The sequence below is a fragment of the Oncorhynchus nerka genome, linkage group LG8 (genome assembly GCF_034236695.1).
Source record: "Oncorhynchus nerka isolate Pitt River linkage group LG8, Oner_Uvic_2.0, whole genome shotgun sequence".
NCBI lineage: Eukaryota > Metazoa > Chordata > Actinopteri > Salmoniformes > Salmonidae > Oncorhynchus > Oncorhynchus nerka.
The window spans coordinates 32,718,388-32,745,962 of NC_088403.1; the positions used below are offsets into that span (position 1 = coordinate 32,718,388).

At 43.9% G+C, this 27,575-nt stretch overlaps 1 pseudogene; it reads right to left on the bottom strand.

Moving 5' to 3' along the window:
* Positions 1-1,728: 1,728 nt before the first annotated feature.
* LOC115133152 (actin nucleation-promoting factor WASL-like) lies at positions 1,729-27,249 on the bottom strand (annotated as a pseudogene).
* Positions 27,250-27,575: the final 326 nt, after the last annotated feature.

The window sequence follows — 27,575 nt, forward strand, 5'->3', positions numbered from 1 at the left end:
TTTTAGAGAGGTGGATTTTTAAAAGTACAAGTTCAAATTGTTTGGGTACAGACCTGGATAGTAGGACAGAACTCTGCAGGCTATCTTTGCAGTAGATTGCAACACCACCCCCTTTGGCAGTTCTATCTTGTCTGAAAATGTTGTAGTTAGGGATGAAAATGTCAGAATTTTTTGGGTCTTCCTAAGCCAGGATTCAGACACAGCTAGAACATCCGGGTGGGCAGAGTGTGCTAAAGCAGTGAATAAAACATAGGAAGGAGGCTTTAATGTTAACATGCATGAAACCAAGGCTATTACGGTTACTTACAGAAGTCATCAAAAGAGAGCGCCTGGGGAATAGGAGTGGAGCTAGGCACTGCAGGGCCTGGATTCACCTCTACATCACCAAAGGAAAAGAGGAGGAGTAAGATAAGGGTACGGCTAAAAGCAATGAGAATTGGTCGTCTAGAACGTCTGGGGGCGATGAAATAGCTTCAAGGTATAATGTACAGACAAAGGTATGGTAGGATGTGAATACGGTAGAGGTAAACCTAGGTATTGAGTGATGAGGAGAGATATTGTCTCTAGAAACATAATTGAAACCAGGAGATGTCATCGCATGTGTGGGTGGTGGAACTAATAGGTTGGATAAGGTATAGTGAGCAAGACTAGAGGCTCCACAGTGAAATAAGCCAATAAACACTAACCAGAACAGCAATGGACAAGGCATATTGACATTGAGAGGCATGCTTAGTCGAGTGATCAAAAGGGTCCAGTGAGTAGTGAGGTTGGTTGGGGTCACGGCGATTCAGACAGTTAGCGGTGCCATCGGTAGCAAGCTAGCATAGGATGGAGGTCTGTTTTTAGCCACCTCGTGCATTTCCGTCGGTAGGATTAGTGGGGTTCCGTGTGGTAGAGGGGATCAATCCAATTCGCAAAGAAATATATAGTTATAGATGCCGAAGAAAAAAGAATATGTCCGATAGATCTATTCAGATAGCAGCCGATAAGCCAGCTAACGATTAGCGGGCCGCAGATGGGCGTTCAGGTAACGTCGCAACGGATGAGCCAGCTGGAAATGTGACATGCCTGCTATAATCGCTTTCGTAAACCCTTCATAGGGGACAGGCTTACCAAGTGCACAAAGGAGCGTGGACACAGAACATATTCTACCCTGCTGCACCCCCTCCATCTTTGGCATAGCTACACTCACCTGGAACAGATTGCAATAACAACCAACTACAATTAAATCTAAATATTAACGCAGGCAATCTTATTTCAGTCTGTGTGAGCAGACATACCAGGGGGATATTCGGGTATTCAGACATGCCGTGGAACATCACCGGACAGTCAGAAATATTAAGTGTAGATCAGACTATATCAGTAGCATATAGATTCAGGTCTTCCATATTCATTCATCTCGATATGTACTGTTCAAAGACCCCATGTGAAGATGGCCAGCTCATCGAATCAGTCATACGAAGCTGCTGGTGATGAGAGCTCTGGTCATCACTCACTACTGATGGAAGGGATGCCAGTGGGCTCAGTGCGCACGCACACACACACGTCCATGTTCAGGCCTTGAACATGCTCACACATTAAAATAGGTAAACACTCAAAAGTTGCTCTCCCTCAAAAAACCTTAGGCCCAAACAAGCACTTATTGTAAAAAGGTGCATATCCTACTGTACAACGTCTGTTCATATTTAAACATACTCACATCCATCCCACAGAAAACAGGAGAGCATCTCTGTAAATTATTAACATTTATTTGAGTGTACAATTTAATAGTCCATTATTCTTCCAACCTAATTTCTGAAGGTTTGATGTCCATATATCTTGGTTCCTGAACGCAGTTTCACTCATCGTGAAAACAGACAGAGCGATACTGTAAAGAACAGCATTGGTTCCCTTCCAATGAGAAAGCAGTATCCCCCTGTGTAGAGTCAGGTTAGTGTCAATAGTAGATGTGTTAGTGTAGTTCACTGGTTCTGAGGAACAGTTTGTTAGAGAAACAGATCATCATGGGACACTCAGCTGCAAAATCAGATGTCATATTAAGTTGACAAACTAATTCATCCTCAAGCTTTGCATCTGCACTGACCTGATTCAAACAAATAAACTGTAGGAGACTGATTGCTACTATAAAAAAAACAAAAAAAAAAACATTGTTTGTGATAACCGTTTGTAATCAATAATGCATTGTAACTATGATGAAAAACCAAAAAACAGAGAAGACAGCTGTGTGTGTGTGTACTACTGTAGTGTATGGGTTGACAGTGTTGGATCATTTAAGTGATAGCCTTTCAAGCATAACGTTGCAGATACAGCCATGATACTGCTCTGTATTCACGTACTGAGCCTCTTTCAAATCGTGCAAAAATACAAACTGAGTAGATTTACAATTGACAGAAAATGGGGCTAAATATTCCAACATAGCTGATTTCATAAGAAAATAAGAGTGCTAAACTAGGATTTTTGAATAAGTAAAAATAAAGTAAGAGACGGGTATGAAAATAGTGTTCTCGATTTTTAACAACTAAATTATTAATGGGCTCTGACAGTTTGTTCATTTGTTCTCTCCAGTCACTGACTGACCTCTTAGATCAAGAGAAACTTGATTTAAAAAGTTTAAATCCAGGAGAGAAGAAAACTTTACAGAAAGATAACATGACAAACCTTTACAGATTAAATGAGGTATTGCACAGAATAATCTATATAAAAAAAAAAGGCAACAAAAATATACAGCAAATTGATAAAACATTTACATTATAATTTGAATAAGATTTAGAAAGACAATTTAGGAACAATGTAGTGTTGTCATAATCATCCGCGAGGCGGAGGGTCACTAGTCATCCCACTCATCATCATCCTCAAAGTCTTCTTCCTCGTCATCATCGTCATCATCATCTAGGGAGAGAAAGACACAAACACATACAAAACACATTGGTATGAATATAACAGCAACCTCTTATTACATTTGTGTGTGTGTGTGTGTGTGTGTGTGTGTGTGTGTACCTGATGAGTGGATGGCTTTGCTCCTCTTCTGCATCACCTCCATCAGAGCGCCTACGATGCCGGCTGAAGGGGTGGCGGGTCCTCCTGACCCTGGTTCGTCAGTCACCTGGAACACACACAGGAATACACACCAGTGAACACTCTCCAGTATAGGGGACTGTGCGTCTAGTATCTCTAGAGGGCTAGCCTTAAAGGCGCTGCATGGTCAAGCCAACGTCTGCATTGGCCGCACAGCAGTTGCTGCGATACGGCCTCTGTAGAAGCCAGTGCATTCACACTGCGCTTCGCAGAGCTGTTGTGAAGGAAGTTGTCAATCAGGTCAATGCGGAACAATACGAAGCCCTCTGCATTGTTACAAAATTTGGGAGGTGCACGGCGATGCGGTATGGAGCTCGATTTGGCCTCTACAAGACTCGAGGCTCCACAATTGCGTCGCACCCGCAGTACGGAGCTTCCGGATAGTAATGCTAGAGCAATCATAAAATTGGGTTTTAGGGGTTGAGGTAGGAGCCAGGGTATAAGGACCAGGGGCATAGAGGTTAGGGCAGGGTTCTTCAACCAGGTTTGGCCTATGGACAAGTTTTTTCTGAGCCAGTAGTCGGCAGGCCAGAACATAACTAGTACATAATATTAACACCAGTTAATTGGCCTGCACTACAATTTGAGCAACATTAACACATCTGATTAGTACATAATACATTCAGTGACAAAATAATCATTTAGATCGGATTACACTCATAAAAATCACCATGTCTCTATTAATGATTTTTGTCGTCTATTTCTCTGTGCGTTGATTGGTGAGGGAATAACACATCTACATAGCCTACAGTAATTTTTTTTAACATCAACATTTGTTCAGAACAATTAGCATGATCGCAAAAACTATCAAAGCTGGATAATGAAAATATACGTTTCAGGCTAGAATGTACAGAGATATAAGGTCATCTTTCTAGCTTTTCCCCAATGTCAAGCCAGTGTGTCTTATTTGCAATGAAAATGTCACCGTTTGCAATTTTTTTTTATCTCAGACATTATGAATCTAAGCATAGCACTTTCAAAGTGGCCTTCCCGCCCCAGACAGAGGCCCGACGCAGAAACACTAAAGCGTTAACTGGGTGGCATTCTCAGAGGAACACAGCACAATCAAGAAACTCACATTTTATGTGCCAACAATGTGTGGCTGGACATACACCTGCGAGTCCTCATTTTCCTCTATGAACGCGGTATAGACTCACGCCAGGAACCGGCTTTCACATAAGTCGATTGAGGACCACCTGCGCATCCATCTCACCCGACATTCACACGATCGTGTCCCAGGGGAAATGCAACTTTTCCTACTGATTAAACAACTTAGTGGCCTATATGACTGTATTTAATCAATACTAACATTGTGAGTGCTTATTCAGGGATATTTAGGTAAAGCTGACAGTATTTTCTAATTGTTCTGTCATTACAGGAGCAGGCTCCCCCTATACCGACACGTCGCCTTTCTTTCTTTCAATTATTGTCTTATGTAGGAAGCTTCATTTTTGGACAGTTGCAATTGTAAGTAGGCCTAATTTTAAAAATCCCACTTCTATTTTTCTTGTGAAAAAGCTGTTGAGTCTCAGCCTACCACAGCCAGTTAAGTTATTTTATATAGGCCTCGGCTCTTAAGAAATAGACTCCAATTAAACCCGCTTGTTGTTTGTAAAGTCAAATTAAAATGAAGATCATTGCTGAAATGAATTACTCAACTGGTGTAGTTTTTCTCCATCTGTTGCTGTGCAACACTTGCATAACAAGTTAGCTATATTTCCAGCACCAGGCGCTGTTCATCTATTGATTGCAGTTTAACATTTCAGCACCACAAAATAGTCCACCGCATGCTTTATTATTATTTGAATGTCTCCTGCATTCTCTCTCCCCATGAATGAAGTTGAAATGTAACTTTTGCATTATTTAGTTAACTGCCTTCTTGGGACTTTGCATTTGGGAGTTTTTGCATCTCGGGTCCGACATTTTTATTTTTAAATGAAACAAATATTCCTAATTAAATTGGGGTGCTTTGGGGTGACAAATCATTTTGCTGACGGGACAGATTTGGCCCGCGGGCCGGCAGTTGGGGAACAATGGGTTAGGGAGTAATGTATAAGGAGGTAATGTCCACTCACAGCCTTTAGCTGTTTGCCCTGTCGTATCTGTTCGAGGAGACCGTCTCGGCTGGTGTTGGTGGAAATGGGCTCCACCTTCTTCAGCGGAGCCCCCTCCCTGATCTGGCTCAACAGGGCTGAGGGCTTACCAGCACCTACACCCCCTCCATCAACTTCCGGAAGCATGGGTGGGGGAGGAGGGCCGGGAGGCGGCGGGGGAGGAGGAGGAGGTGCTCCGGAACCAATACCTGCTGAGGTGAAGGAGGGAGGTGGGGGAGGAGGTGGGGCATGGGGAGCCAGGGGAGGAGGGGAAGAAGGCCTCTAGTTGGGGGTGGGGTGGAGCTCCCATGCCTGTTCTGGAGGGTGGAGGTGGTGGTGCTGAGGTGGGCGCTCTGGAGGGGGTGGAGGGGAGGTGCGCCCCTGCCCTGACCGGTGGGGGCGGGGTGGGGGCTGGAGGTCTGGTGTGGGGGAGGGGTGGGGGTCCGCCTCTGGAAGGAGGGGGTGGAGGGGCTGGACCAGAAAGAGACATAATTTTAGCATGGCATCTACTATTGTACACACTTCACAACATGCTTTAGATTCTAGAAGAACCTCAGAACAAAGGCAGCAAATAAATACAGCTCAATTGCTGCTATGACACCATGCAGTAATGACTGTAGCCACTAGGGACAGCTATGCTTCAAGTAATTCTTCTCAACTAACCCAGAAACTCAGACAAAAGCTTTGTGGTGGGATAAAAGAGTATAGCATTGACTAACATGTGATTCTACAGTCAAGAAAAGGAAAACGTCTCTTCAGCACACTGCAATCGGACTCCTGGTCTGGCCTGTCAAGGTCCATACATGTTAGATCATGCCCAGGGGCACACAGCTCTGGGCTCATATCCACAAAGCATCTGCGAGTAAAAGTGCTGATCTAGGATCTTTCCATATAATTGATTCATTATGATCTTTAAGACAAAACAGAGCCTCGATCAGCATTCTCACTCAGATGCTTCGTGGATACAGACCCTGGTCTTCAAGGGCCTCAGTCCTGAGGAACTCGAGGGCCTGAGGAGTTGTGCACCCCTGTGATAGACCAGGGATTCCCAAACTCTGTCCTGGGGCCCCCCTGTGTGCACCTTTTCGGTTCTTGCCCTAGCACTACACAGCTTGATGAGTTGGTGATTTGAATCAGCTGTGTAGTGCTAGGGTAACAAACAAAAAAATAGGTGCACCAAGGAATGAGTTTGGGAAACTCTGTGTTAGACTATTTTGTCCTACAGAGGTCAGAGTTAGTCTATCAGACAGCTCCCAGTCAGACTAATGCCACAGCAGCACCATGCAGAGATAAACCAACCTACCACACCACCTTGGAGGTGGAGGACCTGAGGAACACACACTGAACATTAGACTCTAGAGCACCAAACAATCTATATGAACACTACATAGGCTACAAGATAACTTGTTTTTGTAAGTCACCGTGACCTACTATCAATACTCTTCTGACAAACAAACAACCCAAAGCCCTTAGTTCCCACACACACACACCTTGTCTGCGGAGCTCTATCTTGATTGCCTCCACTCCTCCCTTCTTCTCGATGAAGTCATAGATGACCTTGGAAGTCTCCTTGTCCTTCAGCTGGGCCTCAGAGATGCCACACATGTCAAACAGGTTCTTTAGCTCCGGGTCTAGGTTGTTCACCTGGAGGAGAGAAGAGAACACTGGATTACAGTAAATAGAACCATGCCGAGTTAGAACTCCTATCAGTTAGAACTTCACTCAGTTTGAACCTCAATGAGTTAGAACTAGGGATGCACGAGAAACAGATTTTTAAAAATACAATAATTTAATAAAAAAATAAAAATTGTTAAGCATATCGGAATTGGCAGATATTCGCTAAAAATGGCAACATCGGCATCGATGTATAGTTTAACGCCGACGTGCATACCTGTATAACGTAGGTAGATGACGTGCATACCTGTATAACGTAGGTAAATGACGTAACGACACCAAAAATACAGCGCTACACGTGCAACGCAGCATTACTAACCTGGCCCACAATGTCTGCATCTATTTAAGTTTCAAATGAAGATAACAAAAAGGCCATACGCAACATTTGTGCTGCTATTATTTATTATATTATTTCCAGAGGAGAAAAGTGAAATCTTTCAATACCACAAACCTAATTACTCATTTGAAAGTCCATCACCACCAGACGTTCAGTGACTACTAAGTGCACAACTAAACAAGTTCAAGAAAATCTCAGCGAGAGACTCAAAAGGCGAAATTCAATAACGATAGAATTCATTGCCCTTGGCAATCAACCGTTCTCTGTTGTGGACGACGTTGGCTTTCGCCGACTGGTCGAGCACCTCGAGCCCCGGTACACACTACCAAGTAGGCGCTATTTTTCAGATGTAGCCCTACCGGAGTTACACAGAAACGTTGAAAACGCACATCCATGAGCTACTTGCTATGGACGTCACTGCTATTAACTTCACAACTGACATTTGGACCAGCGACGTCAGCCCCATGAGCATGTTGAGTCTGACAGCACAGTGGGTCGACGAGGATTTCGTACTGAGGAAAGGACAGACAGAGCTGAAACTTCACTGCTCGACATGTACAATAAAATCCTGGTTGAGAATGAAACGACTGAACAACAAAACAGCACAGCAAGTAAGTGAAAGAAATGGGTTTTGATTATGTTTCACTGGTAATGGGGACATGCGTAAATGCCAACTAAATAACATTTTGGTCAGTGTGGTGCGTTTCAACTATTTAAGTGTACTGGAATGCTTAAAAGGCTGATAAAACTTTAACTACCCGTTATCGGGATCGGGTTTCTTGGCAAGGGAAGTATTGGATATCGGTCAAAAATGGCATCTGTGCATCCCTAGGTAAAACCTCACTGGGATAAAACATTACTCAGTTAGAACCACATTATGTCAGAGCTGGCGGTCTCATGTTCTGAGATAAACTGTTCTGATGTTGGCACCCCTGTTGTAAAACAGCACCTGCATCACCACCTGGTGGCTGAGGGGACCTGTGCCAGGATTGGACTGTCCGTTGGCCAACCGGTGGACTGGATTGAAGGCTGTGAGATTATATTCCCACAGAACTAGATTACACAGGTTTATATCATATCTACTTTAAACCACTACTCTAGCTCTCTGGGCAGAGACACGAACAGCTTAGTTAGTTTGTTTACCTCTATGTAATTCAGGTTGTCTTCTTTATGTAATGAATTACAGCTGTAAATAAATCAAATCTTGCAGGGTTCTTTCCTGTTTCTGTCGAAACATGTTAAAACATCCTCTCTCATCTCTCGCTCTCCACTTAAGTCCTTGAAAGTATTAAAGCTCAGAAACGCAAAATCATTGAAATCTTATTTTTTAGAAATTTCAACAAATCCTCCGGTTCCCGTCTGCTCTGTTCGATGTGCATGTAGAACACCACGCAATAATTACTTATCCTTTTTTTGGAAATGAATGGATGGATTATGCAGAAACAGGTTGATAATGTGAAATCTCCTTGTGTAACACTGGGCTGGCAGTGACTTCTGCAGTGGGCAGAGATGGAGAGATGCGTCATAATATTTCATATTTAGTTCCGAGGAGAATCATGTCTGATGACCATTACCTCAGAAATAAACAAGTTCTGAGCCTGAGGACTGGTAAGGGGGACGAAAACGCAACAACCCCCACCCCCCCCACTCTCTTTCCTTCCCTCCCCTCTTTCTCCCAGTAATACACATCCTCGGAGAGAAACCATCCCACTGTCCAGGCCAATTGGTTTGAGTTAGAAAGGCATTTCACTGTACTTGTTCATGTGACATTAAAACATCCCATACGTTATACGACAGAGGCTAGGTAGACCGCCGCGTGAGAAGAGGCAGATCACAGGTCAGATAGGATCTTCTCATACCATTAGAAGTAGGGGGTGAGTCTACTAGCCAGAGGCTACAGTATAGACAATATCTCTTCCTCAGTCAGAACCGAGTCAGTCAGTCATACTCACATCGAAGCCTGTGTTGGGGTCCCAGCCGACATGGCCAACGTGCCTAGAAGGAAACACATGATCAGAGAGAGAGGAGTACAGAGCCTGAGGGAATGATCCAATCAGTATATAGTAGGTAGCCTAACCCTACACTCAGGGGATGTGAGGACACACAGAGGAAGTGTAAACTCTAAAGTCGCCTAACTAGAAAAGGTAACTCCAAGCAAACGTTCGCTAAGAGCAGCCGTTTACCTGGTTAAACAAAGGTGAGCCATGTGTTGGCAGAAATGTATGTCCAAGGCATGTGCCGTGTCTTGCCACACTGGTAGCCTATTCACAGGTGCTTTTTCAAAGCCTATGACAGATACACCAGTGTCATTTACTCAATATTAGGAGTTGAGAAAAATCAATAGAAACAAGATACTTCTAATTCAAAATGTGTTTATTCTGTTGTTGCTAGCGATATTCATTAAAAAAAACATTGGAAAATAAATATCCACACAAAAAAACTATGATATATACAGTACCAGTCAAAAGTTTGGATACCTACTCATTCAAGGGTTTTTCTTTCATTTTTGCTATTTTTTACACTGTAGAATAACAGTGAAGACGTCAAAACTATGAAACAACACATATGGAATCATGTAGAAAACAAGTGTAAAAAAATAAAAAATAAATCTAAATATTTTATATTTGAGATTCTTCAAAGTTCGCCTTGATGACAACTTTGCACACTCTTGGCATTCTCTCAACCAGCTTCATAAGGATAATCACTTGGAATGCATTTCAATTAACAGGTGTGCCTTCAAAAAAAGTTACTTTTTGGAATGTCTTTCCTTCTTAATGTGTTTGAGCCAATCAGTTGTGTTGTGACAAGGTGGGGGTGGTATACAGAAGATGGCCCTATTTGGTAAAATACCAAGTCCATAATACGGCAAGAAGAGGTGAAATAAGCAAAGAGAAACAGTCCATTCCTAGAAGACATGAAGGTCAGTCAATACGGAATATTTCAAGAACTTAAAGTTTATTCAAGTGCAGTCACAAAAAACATTAAGCACTATGACTTAACTGTCTCATGAGGACCGCCAAAGAAAAGGAAAACCCAGAGTTACCTCTGCTGCAGAGGATAAGTTCATTAGATCTCAGATTGCAGCCCAAATAAATGCTTCAGAGTTCAAGTAACAGACATCTCAACATCAACTGTTTAGAGGAGACTGCGCGAATCAGCCTTCATGGTTGAATTGCTGCAAAGAAACCACTACTAAAGGACACCAATAAGAGACTTGCGTGGGCCAAGAAACACAAGCAACGGACACCCAAACTCAACCCAATTGAGATGGTTTGGTAATGGGTTAGACCACAGAGAGAAGGAAAAGCAGCCAACAAGTGCTCAGCATATGTGGGAACTCCTGGAAAAGCATTCCTCATGAAGCTGGTTGGGAGATTACCAAGAGTGTGCAAAGCTGTCATCAAGGCAAAGGGTGGCTACTTTGAAGAATCTCATATATATTTCGATTTGTTTAACACTTTTTTGGTTACTACATGACTCCATGTATGTTATTTCATAGTTTTGATGTCTTCACTATTATTCTACAATGTAGAAAACAGTAAAAAGAAAAACCCTTGAGATGAGTTTATTTATTTTATTTTTACAAGGACAGTGCACATTAATCAACGTTTCATTGAAAGTGCCGGTTTTAGCCAGCCGGCTAATTTTCAACCGCAGTCCCTGGGCAGGTTATAATGAGTAGGTGTCCAAACATTTGACTGCTACTGTATAAATGCATTTATTTTTGCAGATCCCCTGCAATACCTGGGTGCGGACCCCTGGTTAAATACCCCTGGTTTACACTACTTCAGTAACCCAGTACCATAGTATTGACTACCCGTGTCCAATTCCTAAAAACACAGGACAGATTATCCTCACATCCATCAATCATGCCAGATACATATTACATGTGATTAGAAATATGTCCAGGATTAAAAAGTCCCATCAACTCTTAGCCTGCACATTAACACATTGCAGTATGGTTAGAGGTTCTCCTCTATACATTAGCTGTGCAATACCCCCCCCAGTTGACCCAAATGGGCCACATCGTAACTTGACATCACAGTGAGTAACTAGAAGTGCCAAATATGTAATCTCATGATGGATTCAACCAACACTGAGTGCTTGTGAAAGACCCTTACTTCGCAGATGTCACAAATAAGAGCGGAATTTAAAAACACACAACTAAACAGAACAGAACAGAACGGAAAGGAATAAATTGGAAAGAATACTTACTGGAAGTTGCTGGGCGTTCCGATGTCCGCCTTGGTCAGCTTCTTGCCCTTCTTTCCCTTCACCTTCTTCTCCTTCTTGTTGTTGTTGTTGACGCTGCTGCTCACCATGTTGAGCTGAGAGTTGTGGCCGTGGAACCGTTGCATACTGCTGATCTCTGGATTCTTGATGTCCACCGTGGCCATGGGCAGGGCAGGGCCTAAGGAGGAACAGAAGAGTCAGAACTACAGTACCCACAATGCTACAGTCCGGGAGAGTCTAGGTCTGGGGGAGAGAGACCCGAGTGTCAGAACTAGGTAGTTTAACATACCGATTACAAAAGACTTTTGATGTACATTTCATTAATGAGGCCTACTTCCATCATTGACGCGTCCTCCAACAATTAGTTCAATGAGAGGGCACACAGGGTGAGACAGTGGGTTGCCTTTAAACACCTGGAGAGTTTAGCCAACGTCACAACGCACTACCTGCTACTGTGATCAAATTACAATCTCAGTAAGCACTCCTCGTGTAAAACCATCTCCTCTCTAAAGCCTCCCAGTAGGCTTAGGGCAGTCACTCAGAGAGCCGTCTGCTGGTGGGACCACAGAGATAGACCAACGCACAGCAAACAAGAAAAACAAAGCCACCACTACAACACTGCCTGGATGAGATTCGTGTGGAATCCTCACACTGAATACTATTTGCCACTGCCTGCGGCTCACACGTCCTGTGACACCCACATAGTGGTCAATCCAAACTGAATTATATGGACATGAGTGTCCTGACTCCCTAGCCACCTACCTCTGTGGCTGGAGTCCCCACGGGGGCTCTTTCTGACCGAGGGTGAGACTGAGGGACTACAGTCACAGGGAGTTCCGTCCCCCTTCCTCCACCCTCTGTCCCCCTTACACTCTCCGGCCGCCGCCATGTTGACGTCCAGCAGCATCTTACCCACCACGCCACAAGCGTGGTCCCCGTGGCGTAGCGAGAGGCGGGTAGCGAGGTCCGAGGGGGGCGCATATAGTTCCTCCTGGGGAAGGATGAGGCAGTGGAGGGTGGAGAGACACCCTCCCGGAAGCATCGCCCCTCCTCCTCCCCCCTCAGATAGGTCCTCAGAGGGAGAGGACAAGAAGGTGGTACAGAACATCATCTTAGAGCAATGGCAGAAGCATGGGGGGGGCAAGACTACGTGGTGCTTAGTCCTGGGCTATAGCTCAGAGAGCCACTGATCCAAAGATCTACAGAATCAGAGAGACATCCCGAGCTATAGAACCAACTCCAGGCGTTTCCAAAAACAGATCCAGAGAACCAGGTGGAGGAGCAACCAGAGAGAACAGGCAGAGCCAGGCAGACTAAGACCAAGGCAGACTAAGACCCTCCGTCTGAGTGAGGTGGATAGGGGTTAGGCAAATGCCACAGCTACAGCTGGCCCCGCCTCCAAACAGAGTGCTCTCTCCTCACCCTCGCAACAGGTCCCAGCTCTACGAGCCAGACTCTTTCCCATACTCTCTCATCCCCTCCCTTCCTCCCCTCCAGCGGGCAAACCACACCCCCAACTCCAGCCCACCTCTAATCCCAGCAAATCACAGTGCTGCTGGATTTTACATAACCATTAATGCCCACTGCTAATCCACCATAATCCCTGAGATTCTCTTAAACATGATGAATCTACATCAGAGCGAGAGAGAGAGGCTGGCTGGCTGGGAGACGGGACTCAGAGACAGCATGGAGAAAGAAGGAGAGATAGTGAGAAAAAGAGAGCGATAAGGCAACAGAAACTAACATTCTGGGTGAACACGGTTAATTCCTATCGGCAGGGTCATTCTCACCTATCATTATTGCAGACACAGAGACACCACAGACAAACCGCTGTATGGCCACAGGCAGAACACACCATGCCTGCTCGGCCAGAATGTTGTCTGTATGGGCACAGCCCAAGCCATGCCAGTCTGATCAAACTTCATAGGACAGGTCTGGGCCATGCCATGTAAAAACATCACTCTCAGAAATATGTTTACAGGTCACAAAAGGCAAAAAAGTCACCAATTCAGCCCCCCCCCCTCACAACAACTCCTTCCGTTCCGTGGCCAGTGCTGTGAGTGGACTGGGGTAGTGTGAGAGTTGTGAAGTAACTAACGTTAGCAGCTGAATTAAATCCTCTTAGCCTGATTAAGCAGACCAGGAGTTGATTGGGGTGGCACGGTCTGCCCCCCCCCAGTAAGACCAGTACAACTCTATGGGGAGCCAGGTACAGAGCAAACTAGCTTTGAAGTCCAATAGAATGCACCGTTGATAAGCGATTCCAAGGAGTGCTATGAAAAGTGTGACACTAATGTCCCATCACAGCAAATCAACTTGACCAGTTCCCAAGAGCATCTCTGAAAGAGCTTTTGACTGTTATAGTATCTGTAGAGTAAGGAAAGCTCTGGTACTAAATGACATAAATTCAAGAAAAATGCCAATGAACTGTATCACCCCCAGGGTGGCTGGATACTGATGAGGAGAATGACGCACCTCTTATACTCTACAAGGTTATATATACAGTTGAAGTGGGAAGTTTACATTCACCTTAGCCAAATACATTTAAACTCGGTTTCACAATTCCTGACATTTAATCCTAGTAAAAAGTCCCTGTTTTAGGTCAGTTAGAATCACCACTTTATTTTAAGAATGTGAAATGTCAGAATAATAGTAGAGAGAAAGATTTATTTCAGCTTTTATTTCTTTCATCACATTCCCAGTGGGTCAGAAGTTGACATACACTTGATTAGTATTTGGTAGCATTGCCTTGAAATAGTTTAACTTGGGTCAAATGTTTTGGATAGCCTTCCACAAGCTTCCCACAATAAGTTGGGTGAATTTTGGCCCATTCCTCCTGACAGAGCTGATATAACTGAGTCAGGTTTGTAGGCCTCCTTGCTCGCACATGCCTTTTCCAGGTCTGCCCACAAATTTTCTATAGGATTGAGGTCAGGGCTTTGTGATGGCCACTCCACTACCTTGACTTTGTTGTCCTTAAGCCTTTTTGCCACAACTTTAGAAGTATGCTTGGGGTCATTATCCATTTGGAAGACCCATTTGCGACCAAGCTTTAACTTCCTGACTGATGTGGATATATTGAAGCAACATCAAGACATAATTCTCTTTCCTCATGATGCTATCTATTTTGTGAAGTGCACCAGTCCCTCCTGCAGGAAAGCACCCCCACAACATGATGCTGCCACCCCAGTGCTTCAGGGTTGGGATGGTGTTCTTTGGCTTGCAAGCCTCCCACGTTTTCCTCCAAACATAACAATGGTCATTTTGGCCAAACAGTTCTATTTCATCAGACCAGAGGATATTTCTCCAAAAAGTCTGATATTTGTCCCCATGTGCAGTTGCAAACCGTAGTCTGGCTTTTTTATGTCGGTTTTGGAGCAGTGGCTTCTTCCTTGCTGAGCGGCCTTTCAGGTTATGTCGATATAGGACTCGTTTTATTGTGGATATAAATACTTTTGTACCGGTTTCCTCCAGCATCTTCACAGGGTCCTTCGCTGTCGTTCTGGGATTGATTTGCACATTTCGCAAAAAGTACATTCATCTCTAGGAGACAGAAGGTGTCTCCTTCCTGAGCGATATGACGGCTGCGTGGTACCATGGTGTTTATACTTGCGTACTATTGTTTGTACAGATGAATGTGGTACCGTCAGGCATTTGGAGGTATGCTCCCAAGGATGAACCAGACTTGTGGAGGTCTATTTCTTTTGATTTTCCCATGATGTCAAGTAAAGAGGCACTGAGTTTGAAGGTAGGCCTTGAAACACATCCACCGGTACACCTCCAATTGACTCAAATGATGTCAATTAGCCAATCAGAAGCTTCTAAAGCCATGACATTTTTTTGAATTTTCAAGTTGTTTAAAGGCACAGTCAACTTAGTGTATGTAAACTTCTGACCCGCTGGAATTGTGATACAGTGAATTATAAATGAAATAATCTGTCTGTAAACAATTGTTAGAAAAATGACTTACGTCATGCACAAAGCAAATGTCCTTACCGACATGCCAAAACTATAGTTTGTTAACAAGATACTTGTGGAGTGGTTGACAAACAAGTTTTAATGACTCCAACCTAAGCGTATGTAAACCTCCGACTTCCAACTGTAGCCTCTTATCTATAGAATGCGGAGGTTGGCTGATTATTCATATGGCCTGGTTTGGAGTGTGTGATGGAGTGTGAGTGGTGTCACAGGAATGGAATTTTAAGATTGAGGGAGGGATCTGCTCAACGTCCCTGTAGAACTGGCTTTCTGGAGTGTGTATGCAGGATACCTAAGCATGTCCGGGAAAGAGGATTTATGTACATAGAAATTGCTTCTCACCACTGATGCCACAGTCAGATTTACAGTACTTCCATACCCCTTATGGTTAAGATTAAGACTGGGGGAGTAGGGTAGGTAATCTGTTAGTTAGGGGCTTGGGAGAGGTGTTCTCTCTGAGACAACCTGCTTTCAGTGGATTATCCAATGGCTTTACACGTGAACCATTCAATCAAAGCCACGTGGGGACGAGTGTGTTTGTTTACGTGCATGTATATTTTAAGTCAAATCATCTCAGGGTTATTTGATTAAAAACTTAATGTCTACGTCGATTTCTGGTTAACATCAAAATGATTTTCCCCCAAAAAAAAAAAGACTCATGAAGGACCTACCATTTCGACCTACCATTTTACCATTTTGACGTCTTTTTTTCTGTAAAACAAAATGTATAGAATTAAACTCCTGTATAGTGCTGTGTGTTAGTGAAAGGTAAGGGATTGGTATGGAGTTACAGGTGAGTACGGATCAAAGAGGAACTCTTTCTGTAAGCGCGGGGGTCGGACGGATGGAGTTAGTTTATAAGCAGCATGGATGCGCGTGTGTGTGTGGGTTTTGATTGTCAAGCGTACGTGTGCGAGTTAGTGATTTACCAGAACGATCACAGACTGACTGACAAGACAGAGCTTAAATCTAAAAAGAGGATCATCCATACAGAAACTGCATCGAATCTTGCTGGTTTGGGACAGAGGACAAACAGTCCTGAACATGTCATTATAGCAAGCTGGTCTCCATGAGCACTTCAAAAAGAGGCACGGAAGAGCACTCTTGCCCCTGGACAATGATCTTAGCTGATCGGGCACATGTTTATGTTAGGATTTAGTAGAGGGTGAAGCGGATTCTAGATCTGCTCCCCTTCTACTGGAGCTAAAGCCCTTAACTGTGGACCAGAGAGAGCGAGAGCTGCCAATTGAACAATCAGGAAGGAGATGGCATAGAAAGAAGGAGATCTCCATATTTCAAAATTGAGAGGATCTGTCCAAACATTAGCAGACCAAGCTAAGGTCAGAGAGGAGAGGAGATGGTTTTAATATCAGAGATCCGAGGTCAGTAGAATCAAAGATGGCATCGGTAGGTAGTAGTCACCAGATTTTCTCTGTCGTCTCCCAAGCAGGTCCTCGACGGCTCCCCGGAAAAGCTTGGCCTCCTCCTCGTTGGCGAAGTTCAGTCCCATCTGGCACGACTACACACACACACACACACACACACACACACACACACATATACATACAGGAAGTGGAATGTCATAAGAACGATCAACACTGCAGGCTTCAAAAGACAGCACACTCAGGTTTTTGCTATAAAGAAAATGACCATGACATGTGAAAGGACTGGAGCAAAGCACATCAAGTACATAGAGAAAGGGATAACTCACGTCTCCTGCGAATGTGAAGAAGTAAGATTTGGGAAAAGTGATTGAGAAGTTGTTGTAGAGCTCCTGCTCTAACATGCTTCTACCCTCCTGTGGCGAGAGAGACAGAGTGTGTGGATGTAATTATTATTATATACATTGGTTTTAATCTATGTTTTGTCACATACATCAGATAGGTGTAGTGAAATGTGTTGTTTTACAGTGTGAACTAAACCCACCTTCATGTCGAACACCCTGATAAAGTAGGATCGTGCTGGGTTGTCTTTGACCAGACAGGCCACACCACAGCACTTCTTGGTCCAGGCTGAGTTCCTGTCTGCTGAGTATACCTGCACCACCGCAGAACACAGCGACTGCAGGGGAGAGAAAGGCACAAGGTGTTAATACAACCGAATGCATTCAACTGAAATGTGTCTTCAGTATTTAACCCAACCCTTATGAATCAGAGAGGTGCGGGGGGGCTGCCATAATCGACATCCACATCTTCGGAGCCCGGGGAACAGTGGGTTAAATGCCTTGCTCAGGGGAAGAACATATTTTTCCCTTGTCAGCTCGGGGAATCGATCCAGCAACCTTTCAGTTACTGGCCCAACCCCCACGAACAGTAAGTCGCTCTGGATACGAGTCGCCTAAATGACTAAAATGTCAAATGGATGTAATAGGGATTTAACTGAGACTCTCAGACTCTCAGTCTATATTTTACAGTGAAGCAGTGTTGGCCAGGTCTCCCTTTAAAAATATGTATTTGACCTCAATGGAATCAACTTCCTGCTTTAAAAAGGTAGACTCAAGGATGCAAGTATACACAATAACAGGGCTAATTCCTCAACAACTAAGAGGGTTGAAGCGCGAGGCTAAACTTCTCTGCTGTTTTGGTCCTGTAGAGATCACGCAGTAACAGTGTGAAGCGCACCCGTGCATGTGTGCAGATACTCTGACCGCGCAACATTTTGCATCGCGCTCATCTCAATATCTGCTAAGGGAAACCTCATCTCGCCAAGTCGAACTTTAAATAAAAAAGGTTAGAAAATAATGTATGCGCAGAAACACTACTACAGAGGTGTGACAGCACTGGCAGAGTTTAGACTACCACAGCGCAGTTCATTTCTCAGCAGGACTAAAGTCACCCTGTCCTCTTGTGTGCCAGTACTGTCCTCTGTATTGCTTACTGACATCTCAGCAGGATAGGATAAAGTAATCCCTCTCACCCCCCCTCCCCCTGAAAAGATTTAGATGCACTACTGTTCCACTGGAGGTCATAAGGTGAATGCACCAATTTGTAAGTCGCTCTGGATAAGAGCGTCTGCTAAATGACTTAAATGTAAATGTAATGTAATGTCAGCAGTCTCCTCACGCAGGACGGTAAAGTAGCCTGTCAGGCTGCCAAAAAAGTGGTGAATATACTCTTGTCATTTACTTATAGTAATGTGAGGAGGACAGGAAGGATGGCCTGTCATAACGTGTCTTTATTGTTGGCAGCAGTGTGTGTCTCACCGTAACAGCCTCTACGCCCTTCTCTATAGGACCGAGCTGTCACACTGCTGACTGACTCCGACAGCAGACATGTCAGTAATGCATCTAGACCTCGAAGCTCTAGACCAGGGCAGCCCAACCCTCTTCCTGGAGAGCTACTGTCCAACCCTAATTTAGCATATCTGAGTAGAATCAGGTGTGTTAAATTAGGGTTGGACTGAAAACCCACAGGACGGTAGATCTCCAGGAAGAGGGTTGGGCAGCCCTGTACTAGGAGGAGGCGGCCGTCTCAGGGAACAGAGTGGTTACCAAGTGAAGCTGCTGCAGCAATGCAAACAATGTCCGCAGCTCTTTGAAGATAACTGGTCATAAAGATAAAAGGGCCAGCTCAAACAGAGCTAACTGGAGAGTTATTGCCAAGTATCTCATGGTCTTAGACGGATGTGGCCAGGCCTTCCTTCCATGCCCATTATGTGTGATCCTGCTGGGTCAGACAGGGCTGCAGCAGAACCCTCTGACTCAGCAGGGCTGGATGTCAGGCTCCACTACACAGACTCAAGATCAGGGCCCGGTTTCCTGATACCGATGGAACGATGCATCGTAAACCTACAACAGCCGAAAGCCAAAAACACCACACGGCAAGAATGTTCGTTAAGTACATCGTTAGACAAATTACAAAGCCCAGTGGTCACCAACCTTCTCTGAGTCAAGATCACTTTGAGTCAACATGCATGCCGAGATCTACCGCTCTGATTTTTTACTAACATGACTTAAAAATGTAAGCCTATGCAACATTAACCAATTAAAAACAGTTCTGTAGCAATGAGGTTTGTGCAGTAGGCTATAGGCCCAATACATTATCACTGCATATTGGCTTTGCTTGAATTTACCTGCCAGTGCATTGTTGTTCGGGACATTTAAAAAAGATATATTTCAAAATTTAGGGTAGGCTATATGATCACACTGGTAATAGATCCATTGTTGTATTACTTGTGAGGCACATTTGAATCATTTGCTTTTAAACTTTACTGGGCTGGTGGTGCCTGCACCTGGTGGTCAGTCTCATCGGAGAGAGAGAGCAGCAGACTGAGGGTCCGTCTCTCAACATCCCTCCGCTCTCCCTTTCCTCCACTGACACAAACCAAAAAGGGACACCGTCTTCCAGCCGATGACGAAACTCAAGTCGCACCGCATTATTTCTGCCTCATGCACAAATTCATGTTGTTACTCCTATTAACAGAGAAAAGTGAAATATTCCTTGATATTAAAAAAGACCCAAGCCGCTAATAACAACGCAAGCCTATATATATATATATATACACACTTTCCTGCTAATTCATTACTGCTGCAGTGCTTGTTGTAGCGCTGAGTGGAAATAGGAAGAACGCGCATTATGGGTTATAAAAGTGTTGACTACAAAGTGTTGACAGTTCTGAGTATGAACTTAAACATGAACTCACTCATAAAAACAGCAGCTCTTTGCTGTATTCGTTGACAGTCTCTCTCTAGTCACAGTTTTAAACGTTTTGAAATCTCACCGTATCAATTTTGCCGTAGCTTTCTTTTATGCCTGCTAAATTACTGCAGACTCGGTCATCGAGCAATCGGATTGGCCAGCAATGGCATAGAGCACTTGATTTCCTCTCCAGGCCCACCGGGAAGGCAGAGTTTGTACCTTCAGACACATGAAATGGCAACAGTTTGCCTACCTGGCACGCAGGACAGCTGAATTGGCTGCACCTACCACCAACAGCCCGGGACTAATAAAACATTTGAAAAAAAGAACACAGGGGTTTTTTCTCTCTCTTTGTTTCACAAAAATATTTGGCGATTGACTAGAAATGCCTTGGAGATCGACAAGTGTTTCAGACTGAATTCAAAGTTGACTAAAATAGATTATTTTTCTCACTCATCTACACACAATACCCCATAATGACAAAATGAATCATTTTTGGAGGACATTTTTGCAAATGTAATACATTTTTTATACAGAAATATCAAGTATTCACGCACCTGAGTGGATACTTTGTAGAAGCCCCTTTGGCAGCGTTTACAGCGGCGAGTCTTTCTGAGTAAGTCTCTAAGAGCTTTCCACACCTGGATTGTGCACCATTTGCCCATTATTATTTTCTAAATTCTTCAAGCTCTGTCAAATTAGACAACCATTTTCAGGTCTTGCCATAGATTTTCAAGTAGATTTAAGTCATAAACTAACTCGGCCCCTCAGGAACATTCACCGTCTTCTTGGTAAGCAACTAGTGTAGATTTGGCCTTGTGTTTTATAGTTATTGTTCTGCTGAAAAGTGAATTCATCTCCCAGCGTCTGGTGGAAAGCAGACTGGAACAGGTTTTGCTCTAGGATTTTACCGGTGCTTAGCTCTATTCAGTTTCCTTTGAACATTAAAAAAACTCCCTAGTCCTTAACGATTACAAGCATACCCATAACATGATGCAGCCATCACAATGCTTGAAAGTGATACTCAGTAATGTCTTGGATTTGCCCAAAACACAACACTTTGTAATCTGAACAAAGTTAATTGCTTTGCCGTATTTTTTGCAGTGTTACTTTAGTGCCTTGTTTCAAACAAGACGCATGTTTTAGAAAATGTTTATTCTGTACAGGCTTCCTTCTTTTCACTCTGTCAATTAGATTAGTATTGTGGAGTAACTACAATGTTGTTCATCCATTCTCAGTTCTCCCATCACAGCCATTAAACGCTTAACGGTTTTAAAGTCACCATTGGCCTCATGGTGAAATCCTGAGCGGTTTCTTTCCTCTCAGGCAACTGAGTTAGGAAGGACGCCGGTATCTTTGTAGTGACTGGTTGTATTGATACACCATCCACAGTGTAATCAATAACTTCACCATGCTCAAGGGGATATTCAAGATCTGCTTTTTATCTACCTTCTTTGCAAGGCACTGGAAACCCTCCCTAGTCTTTGTGGTTAAATCTGTGTATGCAATTCCCTCCTTGACTAAGGGACCTTACAGATAAGTGTATGTTTGGGGTATAGAGATGAGGTAGTCATTCAAAAAATCACGTTAAACTCTATTACTTCACACAGAGTGAGTCCATTCAACTTATTACGACACTTGTTAAGAAAATGTTTACTCCTGTACTTATTATGACTTACCATAACAAAGGGGTTGAATACTTACTGACATTTTAAAACATAATTCCACTTTGACATTATGGGGTATTGTGTGTAGGCCAGTGTAAAAAATAAATAAAAATCCATTTAATCCATTTTAAATTCAGGCTGTAACAAAATGTGGAAAAAGTCAAAGGGTGGGAATACTTTCTGAAGGCACAGAATGTACATAGCATCCTCAGTTACCTCGTACCCCTGAATTCAACTCGGTACTGGTAGTCCCTGTCTCATTGCCATGTTATTTTTACTCACTGTGTATTTATTCCTCATGTCACCATTTTTATTTGATCTTTAACTCTGCATTGTTGGAAAAGGACCCGTAAATAAGCATTTCACTATTAGTCTACACCTGTTGTTTACAAAGCATGTGACAAATATATATTTGCAGTCAAATTGTATGTACACGTTGCCTATTTACACTATATATCCAGAGTATGTGGACATCCCTTCAAATTAGTGGATTTGGCCATTTTAGGCACATCAATTGCTGATAGGTGTATAAAATCAAGCACAGTCATGCAATCTCCATAGACAAACAATGGCAGTAGAATGGCCTTACTGAAGAACTCAGTGATATTCAACGTGGCACCATCATAGGATACCACCTTTCCTACAAGTCAGTTGATCAAATTTCTGCCCTGCTAGAGTTACGCCAGTCAACTGTACATGCTGTTATTGTGAAGTGGAAACGTTTAGGAGCAACAACGGCTCAGCGGCAAAGTGGTAGGCCACACAAGTTTATAGAACGGGACCATTGAGTGCTGAAGCACGCAAAAATCATCTGTCATTGGTTGCAACACTCACTACAGAGATCCAAACTACCTCTGGAAGCAACGGCAAAACAATAACTTTTCGTCAGAGTTGAAATGGGTTTCCATGGCTGAGCAGCCGAACAAAAGCTTAAGATCACCATGCGCAATGTCAAGCGTTGGCCGGAGTGATGGAAAGCTCGCCGCCATTGGATTCTGGAGCAGTGGAAACTAATCTGGTTTTGGCAGATGCCAGGAAAACACTACCTGCCCAATGCCAACTGTAAAGTTAAGTGGAGTAGGAATAATGGTCTGGGGCTGCAGGGTAGCCTAGTGGTTAGAGCGTTGGCCTAGTAACCAAAAAGTTGCAAGTTCAAATCCCCCAGCTGACAAGGTACAAATCTGTCATTCTGCCCCTGTTCCTAGGCTGTCATTGAAAATAATAATTTGTTCTTAACCGACTTGTCTAGTTAAATAAAGGTTACATTTTCTTTTAAAGGTTTGAACTAGGCCTAGAATTACATTCCAGATGATTCTGTGCTTTGCGGCAACAGTTTGGAGAAGGCCCGTTACTGTTTCAGGATGACAATGCCCTCATGTACAAAGTGAGGTCCACACAAAAATAGTTTGTTGAGATTGATGTGGAAGAATTTGACTGGCCTGCACAGAGCCCTGACCTCAACCCCATTGAACACCTTTGGGATGAATTAGAACGCAGACTGCGAGCCAGGCCCAAATCGCCCAACAATCAGTGCCCGACCTCACTAATGCACTTGTGGCTGAATGGAAGCAAGTTCCAGCAGCACTGTTCCAACATCTAGCGGAAAGCCTTCCTAGAAGAGTGGAGGCTGTTATAGCAACAAAAAGCAGGATGACCACCCCCATATAAATGCTCTTGATTTTGGAATGAGATGTTTGATGAGCAAGTGTCCACATACATTACCAAAAGTATATTTTAATGCAGTCATCGCGGGTTACATTTGAAGCTTTTTACACTTCACTTGTTTGTAACAATTGCAAATATTTTGGCAACTTTGTAGGCCTGTGTGTAGACAACTTTGTTCGAAAGTTGTTGGTCAGTCAGACAGCAACATCTTGATCTTCGGTGAATAAAGTGACGCAGAAAGGTTTTTAAAAAAGCAGCTCACAAAACACTTAGCTGTTTTACAAGTGGTCTTAGGCAGTTGGTAAATAACAAGCGCTTTCAAGTGAAACTTTAGTAACAACGGTTTTGGGAAACAGCACAGAGATTTACCGATGCTCCTATGAAGGTTCTAAAGATGAACTTAGCCTTAAAATGTTACTCGAAAACGGGACCCAGGTTCTTCCCCAAGTTCACTAGCCTCCTCGCAGAGGGGTTCAGGCCAATTACCCTGCAGATGAAAGGCAGGCCAGAGCAGAAAGTGGTAAAGCAAGTTCACGAGAACGCCTAGTAGCTAACTACACACAGATGGGTAAGAGCTGTGCAGTGTCTGGGGACCATGAAGCTTTCTAGCCTAGACTACATTTCAAAGAAAGCAATATATGTCTGTGCTCATCTAGCTGGCTGTGCCCACAACGGGACAAAGACAGTGAGGTCACAGAGAGCTGAGCGATTTCATCTATCAGACTCTCGAGCTCTGATCACAAGTGGCAGCCTGAACGAGCCCCACCGGCCACAGGAAGCACCCAGTCCCAGTGACATCATCAAAGCTCGCCATGGCACCACTCACCAGGCTGCTGGTGCGACTACACACTACAGCCAGTAGGACTGTAGAGGGCTCACAGGGAAAACGAACAAACAGGATGTTGAATGTACGGTAAGTGTGCATCATTCATCCATGTCCTGATAGTATTTCCCATGAGCCTAAAAAGTGGGATTGGGTAGGAATGGCTAGGGTTAGGAAGGACAGAAAGAGAGGGGGGAAAGTCAGAGTGTAGTTGGGAAGGAGTAGAGACTGGAGAGTAGTAGGAAATACAGAGACTGGTGTTGGGAGGCAGAGGCCCAGTGTAGGGGTGGTAAGGGGAGGCCGAAGTGGGGAAAGTGGGAACAGGGAAGAGGTTGGGAAGGAGAGTATGAGGTAAAGATCAAAAGGCACATTTTCGCCACTCCAGCACAAAACACTGAAGGAGGTTGACCATTGCACTTCCTGCTGGAGAGGACTGCTGATCAGGCAGTCTCTGTCTCACTCACACAGAATGCAGATTGGATAGCTTCCACCTCTAGCCCGGTGCTGATAGTAAAAAGTGAAGCAGTAGGAATACCAATGAGTTGAATGTCAGTGAAGCCACATCAACACAGGCTGGACCTCTCACATATGTGATTCATCATCTGGCAGGGCCTGCGTTTCAGAGTGTGCTGCTCACTGTTTGTATGTATGAATCACTGAAAGAGAGTGGAGTGACAGAGTGATAGAGACCGAGATAGAGACACAGAGAGAGGCCCTGAGCTGAGAGACACAGAGAGAGGCCCTGAGCTGAGAGACACAGAGAGAGGCCCTGAGCTGAGAGACACAGAGAGAGGCCCTGAGCTGAAATCCACGGACACAGCTCTGTTTCCAACTAGCACATAACATCCATGTCTCAACAGGCAACAGGTATTAGACATTAGCTTCTGGCTCAGCTAGCATAACTTGCCTTCAACAACTGGAATAAGCCAAAGGTTAAACACAGAAGCAGGGGCTGTTCAGTGTTCAGTTCTCTGTGGAGGAAGAGAAAAGACAGAAGCTTCCTACATTTTCTTCTCTAGCTACATGAGACCATTACATAACAAGCAATCGCTCACTTCTCACAGATTTTAACAAGAGCGTTTTCATGAGGAGAGCGAGGCAGGAATGTCACTCACGCAACTGCCTGGGCTGTCTCACATGGTGAGTGACATGGCCTGGATGTCTGTGGAATGATGTCATTGGCTGTGTATGCAGGTGTACAACAGGTGCAGAGACACACCTGGGACAGGTATGACTGTGACAGACAGGTAGGAGGCGAGACTCTTCTGGCCCACCACGTGAGAAAGAGGAAGTAAGCGAAGACGACTTCCTCAACACCATCTTAGCCTACTTTGTGAACATGACAAAAAGGTGACACGACTCAAAGCCAGATGATATGGGGAAGTAGCAAAGGGTGTGGTAACGTGGCATGGGAAAGTTACTACCGAGACAAAACTATCAACGCACCTACTCTGGAGAAACTGTAGGCTCAACCACTGTGGGGAAAGTGTGCGAGCAGTATTGGACTTCACACTGGGTAGAAACCTACCAACTTAGTTTCAAACATTACACAACACAGCCTTGACCCAGAACCATGAGGAAATCTGATTAAACCACATTCCCGATGAACTGATAAACAGCCTTAAATAGCATCCAATTGTATCAACCAACCTGGTGTTTACAGGTAGCTCATACCTACATGTATTGTAAAATAAGGGGGGGGGGTGCATTCTCTCTCTGAACTGACCTCGGATGACATTAGCCTACCATCCAAGGTAGATCAAGATGACACACTGGGGTGTAAAAACAGAAAATAGATACTGTATACCTATTTTGTTGACATAAGTCTAGGCCTTCACAATGCTATTGTACATTACACCACCTTAAATACCCGAGGTTAAAGGGCGCAATCAATGCACATCACGTTTCAAGAGGACACATTGTTTCTATTGAAATATAATTTCCTGGCCGGGTCAAATGATAACAAAACGCGTTATATAATATCATTTCTCAAGCGGTCACATTAAATAGAGTCCCTGCCCATCAGCGCTCATTTGCTACAGTGATACACTAACGCTACATTGGACACATTCTTCACTGATTGCCGCATCTCAAAAAACCGAGGAGAGCAATCAACTGAACTGAATTGTGTGATTGCCTATGACAAAGTATTGTGTGGACAACAGAACAATGCATGCCAGACAGATTGTTCAGAACACACAGGCTGTTCTGAGCACACAGGCTGCTTCCGAAATCAGCCAAGACATTATGCAACTTCAGTACGAAAAAATATTCGTAGTCAGGTTGATGAGTTTAGCAGATCCTAACACTGGCCCAGGTCTAGGGCCAACAAAACCGAGCAGCACATTCTTGTTAACAGTGGTTTGGCTCTTCTGGGTGCTATGCAGGTGTGTCAGGGAACACCCGAGGCCTCGGGGCTTGACTGAAACTTTCTACCGCCCAAATGTCACTATGTCCCGGGATATCAAGACTTATTTTTCCTTACCCCTGTTCCACCAATCTAGCCAGTGGCGAGAGGTGTTTTCCTTCGATTGTTATATCAAACATATTGAGGCATCAATTACAGAGGCTTCAATTAATCCTGAAACGGGTAAACATCATTCATGAGCAATTAGTAAAGAAAGTATAACAACTGATAAACTTACGGTGCATTTTCTGCCGAGGTAATTGAAGAGACAGTCGTTCTCTTGTGGGGTTAGCAGTTTGGACGCACTGTTAGCGGGCCGCCGTTGCGGCAGATGGCCACTCATTATTGACAATCAACCAAAAGGTGTGTTATGATTCCGATTCGACGTTGTAAGAAACCCAAACAAACAGTCATTGATCTCCCGTGGCCTGCAACCGGACCCTCACATCGATGCACGTTTGTTCACTTCCCGATAGAAACAGCTTTAGTGTGATATTATCTTCGTTAGTCCCAAACACAACGTAAGGTCCTCCTTCAATCCAAATTATGAGAACATTCCTGCAACGTCTTGCATATGGTAGATACTAAACTTTAATCAGAACTCCAGCGCAAGTAGCGGCAGATTTGTGACTCAATCCAACATGGCAGTCTATGGGAATAAACCAAAAACGTAACAGGGGGAGTGCGTACTTTTGAAATGCACGACTAGATCATTTTGAGAGCATTAAACGGTTATGTTACACAATATTTATGACATAAAATGTATTATATTTATAATAAAATTTAAATACATGAAAATATGTCAAACGAAGCACAATTAAAATATTTTTTGAGAGAATGGTACAATCCAGCCAATGTTTATACCAAAGATTCTTATGAATAACCCAAATTAGACCAGAGCGTGTCCTATGAAATGGGAACAAAATAATCATATTGGCCAAAACGAGCAAAGAGAGGTGGGGCGAGGCAGGCACGAACTAGTGAAA